Below are 19,052 nucleotides of genomic sequence, written 5' to 3' on the forward strand. Positions count from 1 at the left end.
AGTGCCTGAAGAAAGAAGATTTTCCTCTTCTAATTCTCCTCGTCCTCTGGTACTGTGTTCATTAGCTGTAATGGTCTGAATGGCTGTGAACATTTTTAACCATAATATCAACCCAACCATCAGTGTTAGCTACACTTTGTCAATTACACTTTATGTAAGAAAGCTCCTTCCTAGGTTAAAAATCCAATTGCAGCTAATTAGACAAAAGCTGTAGCTTTCAATAATAAGGAACTAGTTAAAGGCAGTAAACAGATGGTGTTTCCATTCAGAACAGACCTTCTTCCATGAAGAACTGAAGGTGAAGAAATATCTGCACAACGTATGCACTTCTACATCTATTTATACATTTATTTATAGTGCCCTGTTAAGCAATATATGGCATATTAAGATATATATGGCCCATGCTTCGAAGCCTCATGGTCTGTATTAGATATTCCACTTGTACCTTTCTCATTTTCTAAAGAATTCAGACAGTACCTACATTTGATTCTCAGGTGGTCACTCATGGCTGACTTTGCTCCGGGAAACAATGAATTTAAGGATTTTTTCATATATATTGCATTTTGAGAAGTGATTGATTGATTGATTAATCAATCAATGATTGATTAAGTGCCGTCAAGTCGGTGGCGGCTCTTAGCAACCACATAGATAGATTCTCTCCAGGATGATCTGTCTTCAACTTGGCCTTTATGGTCTCTCAGTGGTGCATTCATTGCTGTCGCAACCAAGTCCATCCACCTTGCTGCTGGTCATTCTCTTCTCTTTTCTGCAACTTTTCTCAGCATTATGGACTTCTCAAGGGAGATGGGTCTTCACATAATGTGCCCAAAGTATGATAGTTTGAACCTGGTCATTTGTCCACAAATATATAGTATGAATATAGCAAATGTGTGCATCACTTAGGCTGCCTTCAGACGTAATGGCAAATGGACCTGCAGTTTGCCTGCATTCCCCCAACGTGCTCCCAGATGAAAATTCTTTACAGTCTGGGAGACTGCAAAGGGGGAGTAACCTGTATGATGTGAAACTGGTTTGCACATCCCTACTGCCACCCTGCAGAATGCAGACATTTTGTTGCCTTGCCCACAGTCTAGTGACGCCAGTGCTACAGAGCTTGCTGGGATGTTGATTCAGCCGACAAGGAAGAGGGAGGCCTCCCCTACCCTGAAACTGGAGATTTCTGGGCTCTGGTTGGATGAATGTTTTCAATGCGATTACAAAAATTACAAAATTACAAAAATTACAATTTTTTAAATTTTTTTTAAACAAAAATTAACCTCAGTTTCCTCTACAAATGTGGCCGGTGTGTTACTATGTATCACTACTGAAAATCTGTCATAGAAGATTTCCAGCATGGAAAATCGGGCATGGAAGCTGCTAGGGAATCCTGAACCTTGCTAAGGAGTGGGAATCTTGTATGTGTTTAAAACTTTTCATATGTACAATGCATGTTGCCCTGCATCAGCTTCACCTTCATGTGTTGTAGCACAGATCTCTCTGTGTGCTCTGTTCTCAGCAAACAGGGTTTTCTCTATGAAATCAGGGGTACAGTATTTGTGAGTTTACTGTGTCCATTCTTCTCTGCGTGTCCTCCCTGAAGTTTATTTAGCAAAATCGCACACAAAATCTGATACCCACATCTGCCCCTATTTCTTGGCAAGGTCTCTAAAGAAGTGTGTGGAAAGTAAAGAAGTGTCTGGGAAGGCTTGTGGCAATGTTCGATGAAAAGAAAAGTAGATAAGGAATGTCGAGTGGTGCAGGAGAAGTGGAAGTACTCCTATTTCCTCACGAACATTAATGGGAAGCCAATGTACTTGATCTGCACACAGCAGATAGCTGTACCCAAAGTGTATAATTTGCAGAGTGTTTTAATTTCTGTTATCTTAACTGTGATAAATCTTTTTATGATCAATATTTTGCTATTAACTTTTATAAACTGTGTGTTATTATTGAAATCCTTGAAGTTATTTTGTTTTAATTTCTGATATTTTATCTGTGAGAAATTGTTTTAATCTTTTAAATTTCTGTTAATTTAACTGTGAGAAACCTTTTTAATCTTTTAAAGTTCTGTCATTGCGTGACATTTCATTTGACAGTTCTTTTATTATTACTATTTTATTACTACTATTAGTAACAACAATAATTTAATAAATATGCTTAATGAATTGCTAAGTATATATGATCATTTTTGGTCGTGATGCTATGTGCAGCCCCCAAGAAGTGTCTTGTGGAGCTGGTCTTGTGGTAGCAAGCATGAATTGTCCCCTTTGCTAAGCAGGGCCCGTCCGGATTGAATTTGGGTGGGAGACTACATGTGAGTACTGCGAGATATTCCTGTTAAGGGATAAGGCTGCTCCGGGAAGAGCACTTGCATGCTTTCATGCTGAAGGTTCCAAGTTCCCTCCCTGGTGTCTGCAAGATAGGGCTGAGAGATTCTCTTGCCTGAAACCCTGGAGAAGCCACTGTCTAGTCTCTGTAGACAATACTGAGCTAGATGGACCAATGGTCTGACTTGATATATGGCAGCTGCCTATGTTCCAGTGTTCCTAAACCTGGTCCCCCACCTGATCGAGTTTGACACCTTGTTCTAGAGAATGTGTTAAATAATATTGGCTAATTAGAAGAGACATAGTTTTCTCAGCTTCCAAATTTCTAATTTAACAAAGATTATAAAGCCAACTCATAGACTTTTAATACAAGTCATTGTATTCTATTAAGCACTCCTAGAGATTATTTTCCAGTAATTTATTTTCTATAAACATTTTTATAAGAGTCACCAAGCTTCCTTCTACTTAAAAATTCAAATTAGAATTAAGAATCAAAAAGCAGCTTTAAGACACACAGACACAAAAGATCAATTAGCACAATGTTGTATACTGGCTAAAGAAAATGCAGTTTGTGAATGTAGATTACCACTCACTCTGCTAGAATATTTTCTCATAAGAAATAAAGTGGTTACAGTAAATCATTGCTTATAAACAGCAATTCCTAATAGCTCAATCCACAAGCCAGTTGAGGCACTAGAAACATAGCTGATTTATTATTTCAGGGGCATAAATTGGCTGAAGTTCAACAGTTTTCAAGTAAATGGTTTGTGGATGGGTTTAAGCATGACAAAAGACTTCTGAATGCACAGACCATAACCTTTTTACCAGGAACAATGATTATTAAGCAAACAGCTGTGATGTCATTGATAACATTTGCCAGGATTAAATCTAAGATCAGTTTAAAATGTGTCCCAACAAAGCACCTATGTGAAAATGAAAAGCAACTGGATGTTTCACAACTAATAATGCTTATTATGGTGAAAATGCCATTCATTTTTAAAAAAATTATCTTGTTTTTATAAGAATATTTATCTCACCCTACCTAATTAAACTTGGGTTTAGTTAAACTTGACCTACCATTTTTTAAAACCACATTCCATTTTGTGTGTGTCTGTTCTCACAGATTTACTTTCCCTTGAAAAATAGTTTATGCATTTTATTCATCATTTTTAAAAAGTATTTCATGTTTCTAGTCAATGGCCTTCCAAGTTGGCCTATAATGAATTTAAAACAAATAGTTCCTCTTTCCAACTCAGGAGTGGCAATAACTCAACACTTAGGCAAGTGAGGGATACATGATTAAGCATCAACAGAATGGCCACATTTGCACATAATGCGGAACCACAGGTCCCACAGATTCTCCCCCCACTGCTGCTCTCCCGTCCAAATTCAGACATAATTAAGAACATCCTCTCTGCAGTCAGTGAGACTGCAGAGAGGAGGCGAACTGGCTTTGAAGGCCTTCTTCCTCTGAAGGACAGCCCACACAGCCAATCATAGTTGGAGTTAAAGGAGGAGCTTCCTCCCTCATCTCCAGTTGAAGGGGACACAGCCTTCAGTTCTGCATTTGGATATACCGCAGGCTGCATACAGCCTGGTGGTTTTGTATGTGGTGATGAAACTCACTATAACCCAAGGGTTCAGACTGAAGGTCCAAATCTGAAACCTTTGGTTCATCGCTGTGCCAAACTCCAATTGCTCGCATTTGAACATAACACTCATGGAACCTCTGACCCCTTCAACTGTGGTTCTGTGTTGAGTGTGAATACGGCCAACCTCCTTCTGAATCTTGTTGAAGTTTCTGCACTTGCTGGGGGTAAAATGAGTTCCACAGTTGATCCCAGCAACATCAGGCAAAAGGTAAAGATATATCTGGCCCTGGATAATTTCAGGCAATGGATTTGCCTATGCTTGCCATATTCTTGGCAAAGTCTTAGCAGTACATAAGATAGGACTGGATCAGAGGCATAGTCAACTTAAGTTTTCATCTAGAGAAGAGGCAAGCAGGATGAAACAGGGCAGTATCACACATTTAGAGGTTGAATTAATTAGGCGCAAGCTGGCTCAAAGATCTTTTTACAGAGCATAAATGAACTAGTGAGTGGCCATTAGGGATGTGCACGGAACCAGTTCTGTGCACTCCTGGGGGGTGGGGGGTTTGCTTTAAGGCATGGAGGGGATATACTTACCTCCCGAGCCATGTTTCCCCCACTGGCACCGCTGTGAAAATCTCTGGTGCAGGGCAGCTGTATACCCTCTTGCTGCCCTGGTCAGCATAATACTGGAAGTGGCTGGTGCGTGTGTGCATGTGTGATACACACATACACACACACACACACATGCTGGCCACTTCTGGTATTATGCTGACAGGGGCGGCAAGAGGGTATAGAGCTGCCCCGCGCCAGCAATTTTGATCTTTTTCTTTTAGGGATGATTGTAGATGTTGAAAAGTGGGAATGCTTTGCATACTTTCATTCTACGTACAACAAACTGAGATTCTTCATCTATTAACAGCACATAATAACAATCAACAGCAACCATAAAAAGCATGATCCAGTTTCCACATAAAATACTATGAGCTGTTGGGAAATCACCATAGATTTGATTTGAGGACTGCATCCGTGCTTTGAAGAGGCTCCCAGTTCAGTTCAATGTTTAGGAATAGCCTGAGTTTCTTCGGCCAGTTGTGAAGAGGTTGCTTCAAATCGTAATGAAGCTGACCCAACCCTTCCTCACTCTTGCCCTGACCCTTCTTTAGCACCTACAAGGCAGGATCAAGAGAGACTTTTTTTTAACCTGATGTTGAGGGAGCAGTAGCTGCTGCAGTATAGCCTCCTTTAAAAAAAAAGACTTCTGGAAAAGTCCACTCTCCCATCCCCCCAGTTCTTCCTTCAGTTCTAGGAAACATGCAACATATCTTGGGAGTTGGAGTTTTTTCAGAGGCTCCCTCAAAAACTGCTCCATTGCCACCAATATTGAAAATACAGTAAAGCCTCTCCTGATCCTGCCCAGTAACTACTAAACAAAGATCAGATAAGTGGTAAGGGGGAAAGGGATAAGCCAAGCCAAAGCTTCAAAACCTGAATCAGGACTGAATCATTGGCCCTGATTCAACCCAATTGACCCCAAACAGACCATGATTTCATTCAGGACAATTTGATTTTGCCTCAGTTTAGCTATTAAAGTTTTGCACATTCCATGTTTCATAGTTTTTCACACTTCTGGCTGTTCATAAGTTCACAGTATTTTTTTAAATTCTCTATTGCAAAACTTCTTAACTCCAACATGTGGGTTAATTACAATGATCCACACAGCGTGCTGGCATTATTTCATTAACAGCTCTTGGATCGAGTGACAGCTATTTTGAAGCAACTATTTATTATTATTCAGCAAATGAGCTACACAAGAGCCATTAACATTTCCACAGAGAGCTCTTATGCCAATAAAACAGAAGGCTGCATTATGCTTCTTACTGTTGCAACACTTAAAAGAACAATTTTTAAAACAAGTAAGCGTAAAAAGTTAAAACCCCAGCTTATTTACTATTGCCTACAGCAGCATACAGTTGATTGATAAAGTGACAGATGAATCATTTCCAGATTGCCATCCAGCTTTCTGCCTTTCGTGTCAGTAATATCTCTAGTCATTCAAGAACCCTTCCACAGCTGTTAGCCCCCTTATCTATATTGTTCCTTCATGTATAGTCTCCCTTTTCCAGATGACATCCTTGTTCAGTGTATAAATTGTGTGTAGGTGACTAGGAGTCACCTTAAGTGGCGCAGGGGGTAAATGCTTGACTAACAGGCAGAAGGTTGCTGGTGAAACACCTATATTGGGCAGCAGCGATATAGGAAGATGCTGAAAGGCATCATCTCATACTACACAGGAGGCGGCAATGGTAAACCTCTCCTGCATTCTACCAAAGAAAACCACAAGGTTCTGTGGGTGCCAGGAGTGGAAATTGACTTGATGGCACACTTTACCTTTTACCTTTATGTGACTAGACCAGTGTGACCAATTTATCTGGTAAGGGATATGCCAGGTACTTAGAAATCATTATAAAGGTAAAGTGTGCCATTGAGTTGGTTTCGATTCCTGGCAACCACAAAGCCCTGTGGTTGTCTTTTGTAGAATACAGGACAGGTTGACAATTGCTATCTCCCACACAATGTAAGATGATGCCTTTCAGCATCTTTCTATATTGCTGCTGCCTGATAGAGGTGTTTCTCATAGTCTGGGATATACACCAGCAGGGATTCGCCCCCAGCAACGTCTTGCTCCCTAGGCAAGTTACTTCCCTGCTGTGCCATTAGGTGGCTTTAGAAATCATTATATCTACCATTTATAGTTATTTATACCAGGAGTGGGCAGATTTAAGATTTCTGGGGCCTCCCCCTGCCCCAGAGCCTTGGTAGCTAAGCCAGCCTTGGTAGCTAAGTCATGCTTGTGGTAGCAAGCATGAATTCTCCCCTTTGCTGATAAGAATTTTGCTTGGTTTGCAATTCGATGGATGATTACATGTGAGTACTGTCTGCTGTAAGATATTTTCCTTAGCGGATTGGGCAAGAGTTCAGTGGCAGAGCATCTTCTTGTATGTAGAACATCCCAGGTTAAATCCCTGATATCCATGTAAGTGATATTTTAACCATTCATCTGTAGTCTCTTACACATCACAGTCAAACAGTAAGAATGGGTGTCTAAAACAATTATTTTTCCCTTTCTATGAAAAACAAAAAATAGTGTTTTAGATTTTTCTGGAAGGTGCTTTAATGATATTCAATGCATATTCAAGAATGTACTGAATTACCAGTTTGTCATCAGGTAATCTGCAGTAAACTTTGGTTGATAAAACTACAGAAATAAGCATGATTGAAGATTATCAGTATCTTGCACAGAACTATCTCTCAGTTTATATTAAAGCTAAGCAAAATCTATCAAAATATTTGACTATGTCATTTTAATTTATTGGAAAACATATGCTGCATATTGCAGATATAAAATTCATCACAGTGGTGATGAGAGCATGCTTCTGACAGTCCATAAACAAGTTTTATGGGGGTTTCATCAAAAGGCAATTCCATTCTATGATCATAATTACCTCAATTACCCCGGCTCATTAATCTTTATTTATTCACTCAATTAATGTGGACTATATCCATTAAAAAATCAATATGCATTTTTTTTAATTTGTACCACAATTTTACTAATTGATTGTATCAAATTTGAGAACATAATATACAAGCCTAAAAAATCAGGTTGCTTAATTTGATACTTTTACATGCATAATTTAAGGTGTCATGCTGAACCTTTTAAAAAAAAATAATATACTTTACTCAATTTTCTTTCTTTTAAAAAAACCTGAGTTATGGATGTTCTTTTCCACCATTGAATGAAGGTATTTTTCATGTTAAATTTAGACATAGGTTATTAGACATAACCTGACTAGGAAAATCGTGATGATCCTTACTTGTGAGTGTCAGTACTAAAAGGCCATGTGTTCACTCTCAGCATAGGGCAACCTGAAGATAAAATTTGGTATATTTGCCGTCTGCAATCCTACACTTGTTTTCTAGGAGGTTTATTTAATGGGCCTTACATATGAAAAATCAAAGACTGAAGACCATATTGAAGTTTAAGGCTCATATGAACTTAAATAGCTATTTTCTACTGAGTCAGACTGTGGGTCATTTTTATTTTTTCGAGGGTCTTTCCCACTCCTATCTGGAGAGGGCAGAGATTGAACCTGGAACCTTCTGCATGCGAAGCATGTATTCACCCTTGTCCCTCTTGCATATTTGGATGAAGCAACAAAGTAGCTGAATATAGTAAAACTGACTTCCAAATAAATATGCATAGGATCAGGGTGTAAGAAAGCCTGATTAGTTGTCACAGTGAATTGCTTTGGCCCAGCCTTTCCTTAGAAATTCTGCCTGATTTATTTGTAACAGAATCATGTTATGATTTAATGCAGCTTCATTCTGTTCTGTAACAATACATTATATTGGTCTGGCAAAATAATTCTTTATATAATGCTTCAACTTGTGTCTATGGTCAGCGCGGAAACTCCTAAGTAGCATGAGGACTCCTAAGTAGCATGTTCAACACTGGATTTGGAGTTCTGGAAATCTAAAACTGGAATTCTGAATGGACAAAAGGACCCGAAAATGCTCTAGGAACCTGTAGCAATTTAAGCAACTTCTTGAAGTGTTACTTTCATGCTTCCACTAGCGGTGTGCGAGCCGGCTTGATTTAAATTGTAGTTCGAATTGAACCAGCCTTGTTCAGCCAGCCAGAGTTCAAACAGGACCGGACCCAGTTCTAAGAACCAGTTCACAGGCCGATTCAGGTATACTTGTAAAGGGGAATACTTGAGGATTCCCCTTTACAAGTAAAGGTGGAATTCCCCAACTCTTCCTAAAGGCCACGGGGGGGGGGAGAAAAAGGGGCCACTATACCTTTAGCAGTGGCAGAGACATTGGAGGGACAGTGGGGGGGGCTCCTCCAAACCTCCTGTGGGTCATCCCACTGACAGCCCAAGCCAGCAGTCGCTCAGTTAGGGCATCTGGGCAGGCACTGGCTTTATTTTGATATGGAATGCCACCAACTTCAGTTTCTTTCAGCATTTGTGGTGATTGCCAGCTAACTGCATTCCACATCAATATTCAGCTGCAATAGCATACCATATGTATTGAAAATGCCGCACGAATGAGTCATTGCCAGTTCTACACTGACCATTTTTTGCTTGCAATAATAGCATTGTAGTTATGCCACCCCTGCACAATATTCTGGACTGTGGTATTCCCTTGGCATAAATGTGTCCCTTCAGAGGATTAGACTGTTAAACTTTGATTCTAATTTGTTATTATTTACACATAATCTGAGTTATATTAAAATCTATAAGATTCAGGTCCAATGTATACATGTGTCTTCTTTGTCATTGCTCTTCATTGTCCTTGGGCAAATGTTGGTTAGAAGAAAATGTAGTGTGTGAATTAGTGATACATGGACATTCCAAACTTATATTTAGCAGTGATAACTGTCACATTTGGAAGTCTCTGCAATCGCAAAAATACTGCTTAGGATATCAAAATAGTAACTACTGTATGTACCATATATGTTTATGTATCACTTTTTTCATGTGATAGCTACAGGACTACATGACAGATGTGAAGAAATGAAGCAAGGCAAATTATGCATTAAGACTGTATGAAACTTTGGTGGATGCATCTGGATCTGATTGGCCTTAGGAAATAAAGATCTGAACCCCATTTGGCTCAAATCACGCCAAATGAAACCGCTATCTGTTCAAGGCAAATTTAAACTGGCAACTTTGCTTTGTCTCTGCGTTCTTCCCCAACCTTGCCACTCCCCTGACACTTGAATTGATGTACTGGGCTTGACAGGGAAAAGGAGACAACTTGGATATACTTAAATTTATTCCTGGCAGTGAGGGAGCAGTGATGGAGGTTTTACTTTTTGAAAGCTTTCCAGCAAAATGGTTTTTGTTCTGTTCCCGTGCAGTCTTAGGAAAGGTAAAAAGGTTCTTGAGAACCATAGTCATTTGGAGGTGCTGCTGCAATGGTTGCAACCTCAGAAAAGACTATTGTTCCCAATAAAACTTGCACCTTTCTCAGGCTGCAGGGAAATTAAACAAACAAAAATCCTTCTACTTGAAACCTTTTTAAAAGTGAAACATCCACAGCAACTGCTCCCTCAGTACCAGAAACATCAAGTCTCTCTCTCCTGTTCCCTGTCCAGTCTGTAAGTACATACAGATTGGGGGCCAGTCTTCATCCCTGATTCAGATCAACCTTTTTAAAACCATTTTAAAAATCATGAATTTAGCAGAAGGGAATCCAAAACGATGAGGCCCCCAACTGAATTGATGCTGCACCATATAACCCTGGTATGTGTAAATTGTTCCTCATTTCAAATGAATGATTAGTGTTTGGGTGCTATTTATTCAGAACATTCTGCTTCAGAAAACACTATGGGGCTATTCACATTACCTCACATGTGGCCGTGTGGCCAGGGTTCGCCTGGTGGGGGGAAGGCCGGATTCGACCTACCATCCCCCAGATGATTGTGTTTAGCCCCAAGGGCATGCAAGCCACACTTCCACACGGCCTGTACTGCCGGGAGCAGCATGGAGCAACAAGGGTCGGACTCATTTTCCCTGCTTCTGCATATCCCACAAGGCACTGTGTGATGATTGTGGTGCCTTGGGGGATTCCCCCATCAGATGGGCATTCTAGTTGCATGTCTCTGTGTCTCCTCGGCTCCATGGACACACCAGCCCAGCAGCCGAGTTAAGGAAGTGCTTGCTTTCTTAACCTCAGCTAAGAGCCGGGCTCAAGAGTGGGGTTAGGCTGGGCAAGAGTGCTGGGATCTGTGTGAATACCAGTGCTCCACACGAACAGCCTAGCCCAGGCTAGGCTGCCCTAGTCTGGCCTAGGTTGCTCATGAGAACAGCCTCTATGAATCTTGTAAGTCACCTAGATTTTCCTGCTGATGCAGAAATTTCCCCAGCAAGATTTCCTTCTCTTTAATATTCATGGCTGGAATCTGTCTATACTTTTGGGGCATACTGTTCCGCAGCATTCCAGATTTACTATTCAGCCAACTCTTGGTGTTGAAGATACAGCATGAATCAGATGACCTAGTGCCTTAGAGTGACAAAAATATGTGTTTAATTTAGGAAATGGAAACAATAATGCACTAAAAAGAAAACATTTGTGCTGTCGACTGAGGCGTAATTGGCAACAAAGCAAGCCAGAAGCCAGAGACCACCATCACTCTGAGATGCTCGTGCCTTGTGGCTGACTAGTACGTACACACATGTCTGTCCTTTGTTGTGATATTCTTTAGAGAACTGGCAGCAGCTCTAGAAGAGTTACTGTATTTCTTCCCATTGTAGCAACATTTCTAAGACTTGTGTCCATTCTCTACAGCAGTGCCATGGCTTTCATGTCTCCAGCAGCATCTCCACAAATCCTTCCCATTCATGCTAGACATGTACATCATCAGCCAATGAGTTTGCATAAACACCCCCAAACACCTACAATTTAGCCTCAGTTGTTCTCAAGTTAATTGGCTTGAAATCCAGGCCAGGCTCCCTTGGAGCTCCAGACACCAGTAAAATGCCCTTCTATACCCTGCTAAAGGTAACGTGTGCCGTCAAGTTGATTTCGAGCCCTGGTGCCCACAGAGCCCTGGGGTTATCTTTGGTAGAATACAGGAGGGGTTTTACCATTGCCTCCTCCCACACAGTATGAGATGATGCCTTTCAGCATCTTCCTATATCACTGTTGCCCAGTATAGGTGTTTCCCATAGTTTGGGGAACATACCAGCGGGGATTCGAATTGGTAGCCTCTGGCTTGATAATCAAATCATTTCCTCACTGCACCATTAGGTGGCTCGCTATACCCTGCAAGGGCCCTGGGTATGTTTCTACAAGTGTTTCTCAATTGTAATTGCTCCTTATTATAGACACACCAGGTCCTTCAATCTTTCTTTCTCAAGCTACAGTGTGACCCTGCTCTCTGCACATCCACATTATTTAATTCTCTATGTAGAATTGCTCTTTCTCAACAGTTCAAAATAAAATTTGTACAGAATTAGAGCATATAATAGTTTTTGTTACAATCAGGATTCATTTATTCTAATTTGTGTTTGTGGGGATGAGCACTGCCTGGGAAGATCATAGTGGTCATGTCATTTTTTCAAATGTCATCATTTATGCATACATCTTTCAACAGCAATTTTCTCTTTTCCATGTATACTTTTGAGGAAGGAAGTTTGCCATCAATATTAAGATTTGAACTATTTTAGATCTGTGTACTTAGCTTATGAATACCAATTTCCATCTATTATACATTTATTTAAAAGCCTAGATTGTATTTATATTGAATCATTAATAATAAGATGCTTGTTTCAGCACTGGCAAAACAAAATCATGTCAGATAATTTTTGCATGTATTGCATAATCATAATAAGACTTGGAACTTGTTAAATTACAGGCATTTATCAAAGAGATTTTTTTAAAAAATGTCTCTGGTATAAAATACTAATGCTTGTTTAAAATATAGACTCAGATATAGGACATAAATTAGCAGAAATATCTCCACAGTCCTTGCCGCATTCGGGGGAGATGACTGCTCCATCCGACTGGAGGAGCATGAGGCATGGATGGGTTAGGACCAACCACTGGGTGATATTGGGTGAGTCACTTATCTCTCAGCCTAACCTACCTCACAGGGTTGTTGTCAGGATAAACATAATATTTACCACTCTGGGCTCCATGGTGGAAGAGTGGGATATAAATGTAAAAATAAAATATAAATTAATAAATCCCCAGTAAGAGGAGCATGGCCTGGCAGAAGTCTCTGGCACACACCCTCACCTAGCACCTCTTTGGCGAATTTATCAGTTTTCTTCCCTCCCTCCCCTGGGACAGAATGGGCTTTGGCTATTTCCCTGCTTCAGGACTGGGCAGGATTTTTTGTTTCCCTATAGACTGGCTTTAGTCAGGAGCTGGTTTGCCTGTGGCATCTTGAGTTAGCTCGTCACAGCTGGCAGGTTCAGTGTGAACAGGAAACACCGGAAGGGGGGATATTTGGTGAGCATTCTTGGGCATTTTTTTAGTGAAAGGAGTGGTTAGTTGGCCCTTTATGGATCCAATTCTGACCCATTTGCAAAGGAATGTGAAAAATTACTAAATGGGGAGCATGGTTTTCAGGGTCAAATATGTGTGTGAAATGTGTTCTTCCATTTCAGCTTAGCACTGCTCCTAAACTTTAATGTGTTGTCAAAAATGAATATGTCATAACTTTAGCCAACATTCTAACTTACGTATTTGATGGACTATTTTTTTTGTCAAGCATCATATAATCCATGTCTTTCTGCACAGTGTCAGAGCAAAGCAACATAAAAAACCCCACTTAAGTGGGGGGAGGTTACTGGCTCATGCAAGGTGCTTCCATAGAAGTTCTGGGAATTCTTTCCTCACATTCCAGCCACCCACATTGGATCCCAACCTTTCCCTGTCCACTGACTCTCAGGAGTGTCTTTTCAGGAGTATATGTGGCTTCTAAGAGGAGGAGGAGGAGGAGGAGGAGGAGGAGGAGGAGGAGGAGGAGGACATAAGAACAGCCCTGCTGGATCAGGCACAAGGCCCATCTAGTCCAGCATCCTGTTTCACACAGTGGCCCACCAGATGCCTCTGGGGAACCCACAGGAAATAGGTATGTGCATGCCCTCTCTCCTGCTTTTGCTCCCCTGCAACTTGTATTGAGAGGCATTGTGCCTCTGAGGTTGGAAATGGCCCACAACCATCAGACTAGTAGCCAGTGATAGACCTGTCCTCCATAAACCTGTCTAAGCCCCTTTTAAATCCATACAAGCTGGAGGCCATCACCACATCCCATGGCAAGAAATTCCAGAGAAGGAGAAGGAGAGCACCTTTCTTTTGAGCATGCTTTTTAGGATCCAACTCATAGCTTCCCAGGCTGACATGATGTGAAATCCTAGGTGATGGTAGGTCTTGTGGCACTACTGTGGAGACCCAGAAGTAGTGGTTCCTCTGCAGAAAGCCAGTGGTTGTGCTAGCAGCGTTATCATATTTATCTTTGTCACAAATGGGAAAACCTGTGGTAATGCTGCTAGTACAACTGCTGGTTCTCTACAGCAGTGTCGCTTCTTTTAGATCCACAGCATCCCCATTAAAACTGTGCATCATACCATTATTGTTGTTATTGTTATAACTATTGTTATTACTATTACTATTACTTTTACTATTATATTTCTTCCTCATTGGCTTCCGAACTTAGCCCATTTTGTTATTCAAATCCACAGTTTAAACCCTTTCCTTACTTGGCTGCTACCCTTTTCTGTAGACTTTTCCATTCACCATATGAGTTTTGATAGAGCTAAGTTAGAAGAGGAAAGGGAAATCTGGAGGCATAATCTATCTTGATTACTCTGAGAAGCACTTGCTAATTATTATATTGAAAGCTAGTGATTAAGGTTTAAAAAAAGCTGGCAGCAGATTGGTGAGCTAGATTGACTGGCTAACTGACAAATGGTAGAGGATTGTCATAAATACAAACAGATTCTTGTACAAGCTGCCAAATGGGATTCCCTTGAGCAGTAATGGAAATCTGAAAGGTTTTCCCCCCCTCAAATGGAAAGTCTTAAGTACACAACTATACATAAAATAAAGAAGTAATTCTCATAACAAGATCTTTACAGAAATTGAGATATCATGACAGTCTTTTAACATTTTGCACATTATTGAAATGAATCACATTTTCAGCCTGATAGGAAGATGTTTTAATGAAACCAGAAAAACTTAATTGTCATTTAAAAAAGCACAGAGAGAGGGAGGGGGAGGGGGAGATGGAGGGAGGGAGAGAGATGGATTGATGTTATTTAGATGTAAATTTTATACAAACATCTAAAACTATTTCTGAGCATGCATCACTCTTTCTCTACACAGAACAGACCACTGGATAAGGGCAACTTTGCTTGTTTATATATGTCAGACATGGTTTCAAACAGCACTATTTATTTATTTATTTATTCATTCATTCCATTTTTATCTTGCTTTTTATATAAAGTGTACTCAAAGTAGCTTACATAAATAATCATATAAACAACAAAAAAGTTATTATATGAAACCGACACAAAAAAACCCAGCATCCAGATCTTAAAAACAGAACATCAACCAAAGAAGGCAGCATAAAGCACAGGAAAGAACAGAGAAAATCACACTTTAAATGCCTGCCTGAATAAAAAATTTTTCAGAACCCATCAAAAAATAAAAAGAGAAGCAGAGTCTCACAAAGCTCTCCAGAGACCAACATCCAAAATTGTGGCATCACCACTAAAAGGGATCCGTGCATCAGGGGCCCTCAGAAAATGGCACTTCATGGACTTCCTCTTATTTGGGTGGGCCCTGAGAGAGTAGCTCCTTCATACCACCTGAAGCCTATAGGTACAGAGGTAGTTTGAGGGATCAGCAGTGGGCCCTTGGTAACTGATTATGCTAACCCTAGTGACAACTGTGATGTATGTTATTCCCACCCATCAGATTTCTAGTGGGGATGGGCCTGAGAGCAGGGTCTTTGAAGCCAATCTTAAGGCTTGAGCATGAAGGTGATCTCTGAGATAATCTCATACCAGGTTGTTAAGAGCTTTAAGGTTAATACCACTATCACTTCAAAATGAGCATAGAAACTATCTTTATATATAATTCTCTTAAACTAATCCCATGTGTGGCAGCTCTCGCGAGAGTTCTCGAGCAGCTGCTGGATAGGATAGTGATGGGGATGGTGGAGAAAATAAATGCTCTGAGGTGGCCCAGCAAGTAGATAATTAATGTGGTTGGTATAAGATTAGTGTAATTGCTGGGCTTCAACCAACATTCTGGTAGCCACATTTTTACTAACTGCGGTTTCAAAATTCTCTCACATACAGCACATTACAATAATGTGGGCCTGCTGTAACTTAGGCATAAGAAGCTAACTCCACTTTCTCTAAATAAGACCACATCTGGTGAACGTAGTGAAACTGGTAAAAGCCCTCCTAGCTTCTCATGTAATTTGGACATCCAAAGACAATGCCAAGTCCAGGAGCATCCCATCCCCAAACTGCTTACTTTGTCCTTTAGAGAGAGTACAACTTCATCTAGAACTAGTATGGGCACGTGGTCCTTGTGGGCCCTTAGCCAAGTAACATTATGGGTCTGACTTAGTATTGTGGTAGAGCACCCATACTGTTGTCCACTATCTCTGTTTACCGGTAATGCAGTGTGCTGGTCCCTATAACTGCGCCTAGTGTCACAGTGGTGGAAACAAGTGCATTGACTCCATCATTATAAGTAAGCTTAGCTCCCACAAGAGTTTGGAGTAAGCTTGACTTGATAACAGCAGCAGTGCTTGGGATGCTTCTTGGAGCCTGCACTGGTGGCCACCATCTTTTCCACCAGGGATTCATGAGTTGGTTATGGGCTGCTTGATTACTTTAGGCTTTTTGTCTGTGTTCCAGTTGACTGTCCAGAACAGGTCCTCTGGCCCTTGGCCAGAACAGTCAGGTTGCACACCTACATCCAGATGAACAGAACTCCTTACAGCAGTACATCCATCTTGTTTGGATTAAATCAGTTTACTCAACACTGACCAATTATGAACAGTGATTCAGGCTTTCCATCACCCTTGGAACAGATGATGGAAATGAGAGGAACAGCTGTGTGTCATCAGCATCCTGATAACATTTTAGTCCCATCCTTCAGATGACCCCTCCTATGGTTTAGTGTAGATGTTTAAAAGCATGAGAGGAATGATATATTTTTGTGACACCTGAAAACCAAAGGCCACAACATGGAACTGTAGCCTCCCAGCACCCACTTCTGGGACTGAGACTGTAGTGTCTAATGGAGCTACTGGAAAACTGCCTAAATCCACCCCAGAACAATATTGTGGTCACTGGTATCAAAGAATTGCTGAGAAACCCAGGAGAATCAATAGGATCATTTTCCCCGTTTCCATTTTCCAGCAAGGTCTTGTCAGGCAACAAAGTAGTTTGAGTGGTATCTAAATTAAAACTTTAAAAATTTGACTGGTGATATGCAAGCTCCACCCACTTAAATAATATTGGACAAGTGATTACATTGTGAATCATTTTGAGAACTGTAAATTGATTCATAATGTTTTTGTCCATTTGCATTTTCAAAATGCCACTTGTAGTAGTGTCGGGATAGACAGAAGGTGTTCAGGCAACAGAACAGAATGGACAAAACAGGATGAACAGACAACAGAACAGAAGAGTGCATTGCTGAAGCTACTGCACAATGTTACAGTAATCATGCACCACAAGCATCATGCATCACAAGCATATGCCACAAACGGTTTCATTCTTGAACAATAGCACCCATACTTCAGAAGCATGGGGGCTAGCACTATATGTGTTAGAAGTATGCACAAAGCATTCATCAGGATGTCAGCCAGTGAAAATTCATATTAGAGCTCCCTTGTTTGTGAATGTCATCAACTTCTCGACTTGTGTCTTGAAAGAACGAAATAATTCCCTTTGTTAAATCCAGATTTCATACAAAGCATAAGCAGGGCAACCTGTGAACCCTCAGCAACAATGTGGACTGTACTGATAGTAGATTGCAGCAAGAGGAGGGAGAGCATAGAAACCAGGTGGAGGTGGAGAATGGAACACCTCCTGCTAGCAGATCTCCAGTCCATTTCAGGTGCTTCCAGCTTGTCCTGCAGCCACCCTACTACACTGCCCATATTATTGCCAAGGGTCCCTTGACCCTTGGCAATGCCTTTATGGCAGGCTCAGGGGTACTGGTACTAGGAGGAGAGCTGGTTTTGTGGTAACAAGCATGACTTGTCCCCTTAGCTAAGCAGGGTCTGCCCAGGTTGCATATGAATGGGAGACTAGAAGTGTGAGCACTGTAAGATATTCCCTTCAGGGGATGGAGCCACTCTGGGAAGAGCAGAAGGTTCCAAGTTCCCTCCTTGGCAACTCCAAGATAGGGCTGAGAGAGATACCTGCCTGCAACCTTGGAGAAACTGCTGCCAGTCTTTGTAGACAATACTGAGCAAGATGGACCAATGGTTTGACACAGTATATGGCAGCTTCCTATGTCCCTATGTTCCTATGTACTGTATCAAAGATTGCAAAGGAGAATGTGCTGTATCAGTCTCATGCTATGATCTAGTTGCATTTGACCCTTGTGCTGCAACAGAGTGGGGAGGAGCCAGGGGCGTAGCAAGGTTGGAGTGGGCCCAGAGACAAGATTTTAAAATGGGGGCCCCCCACTCAAAGTCCAGCGCCTCCACACACCGCAGGCCCCCAAGGATTTAAGTCTGATATTCCAAAATAAGTATGCTGCCTGGAAATACATTTCACTGAATACACACACGCACACGTCACAATATATAGTGATATACATTGAGTACTATACATTTGTTTTACTTTTAATGCCTAGAACACACTAAAAAGATGAATGATTAAAATGGGCCCCTCGCTGCAGATTAGCCAAGGAGCCTTTCAACCATGCAGGGTGAACCTATGTTTGTTTTCTCAGAATTCTGAACAAATTCAGTCAAGTTCGATTCCAGGAGGTTTTTCACAGGAGGCTTTTAAAGCCCTTTAACACACATCTCCTCTGGAATGGAGGTGCTGCATTCACATGTTGGCCAGATTTACCCTGAAGTCCCTGCAAGTTATTGGGGAGCAGTTCACACACAAGAAAAATAAAATAAAATAAAAGCAGAAGACATGCTTCACAGTTCTCACTCAGACCTTCTGGGTTACAAAACATCTTGAACATAAGTGCATTTATAAATGAATGAATAAAATAAATATAATACTGTTTCTTCCAGAAGTTTTTGTAATTTTCTGCCATGAAACAAGCCACTTATAGGACTTTTTAGATAGTTTTTTTTAAGCCAGCAAATTTTCCAAGCTGTTTAAAAATAAATATTCAGAGACTTCTCAGTCCCTCCCCCCCCATATCAAAGCCCTATGGCAAGCAGATCCCTATATATCCGGGTGGGGGGGTGGGAAGGTAACCACAAAAAGGAGTTCACACTCTACCTGGCAGCAGGGGGTCTTCTGCTGCAGAGACCAGTGGTAGCCACTCTGGCTGCCTCCTCCTTCCTGGCTAGCTTGGGCCCTACTGGAGTTCAGGCTTCACAGAGGCCTAT

The 19,052-nt window shown here is 41.1% G+C and overlaps 1 long non-coding RNA gene across 1 annotated transcript in view; it reads right to left on the reverse strand.

Annotated features, from left to right (window-relative positions):
- The window catches only part of LOC128352479 (uncharacterized), an 83,035-nt gene extending 63,983 nt beyond the window's left edge, over window positions 1–19,052 (reverse strand). The window contains exon 1 of the long non-coding RNA XR_008320437.1: window positions 18,943–19,052. This is a non-coding gene — a long non-coding RNA (uncharacterized LOC128352479). The remainder of the gene's footprint in view (window positions 1–18,942) is intronic.

This window comes from Hemicordylus capensis, chromosome 3, assembly GCF_027244095.1.
Source record: "Hemicordylus capensis ecotype Gifberg chromosome 3, rHemCap1.1.pri, whole genome shotgun sequence".
In the NCBI taxonomy this organism is placed as follows: Eukaryota; Metazoa; Chordata; class Lepidosauria; order Squamata; family Cordylidae; genus Hemicordylus; species Hemicordylus capensis.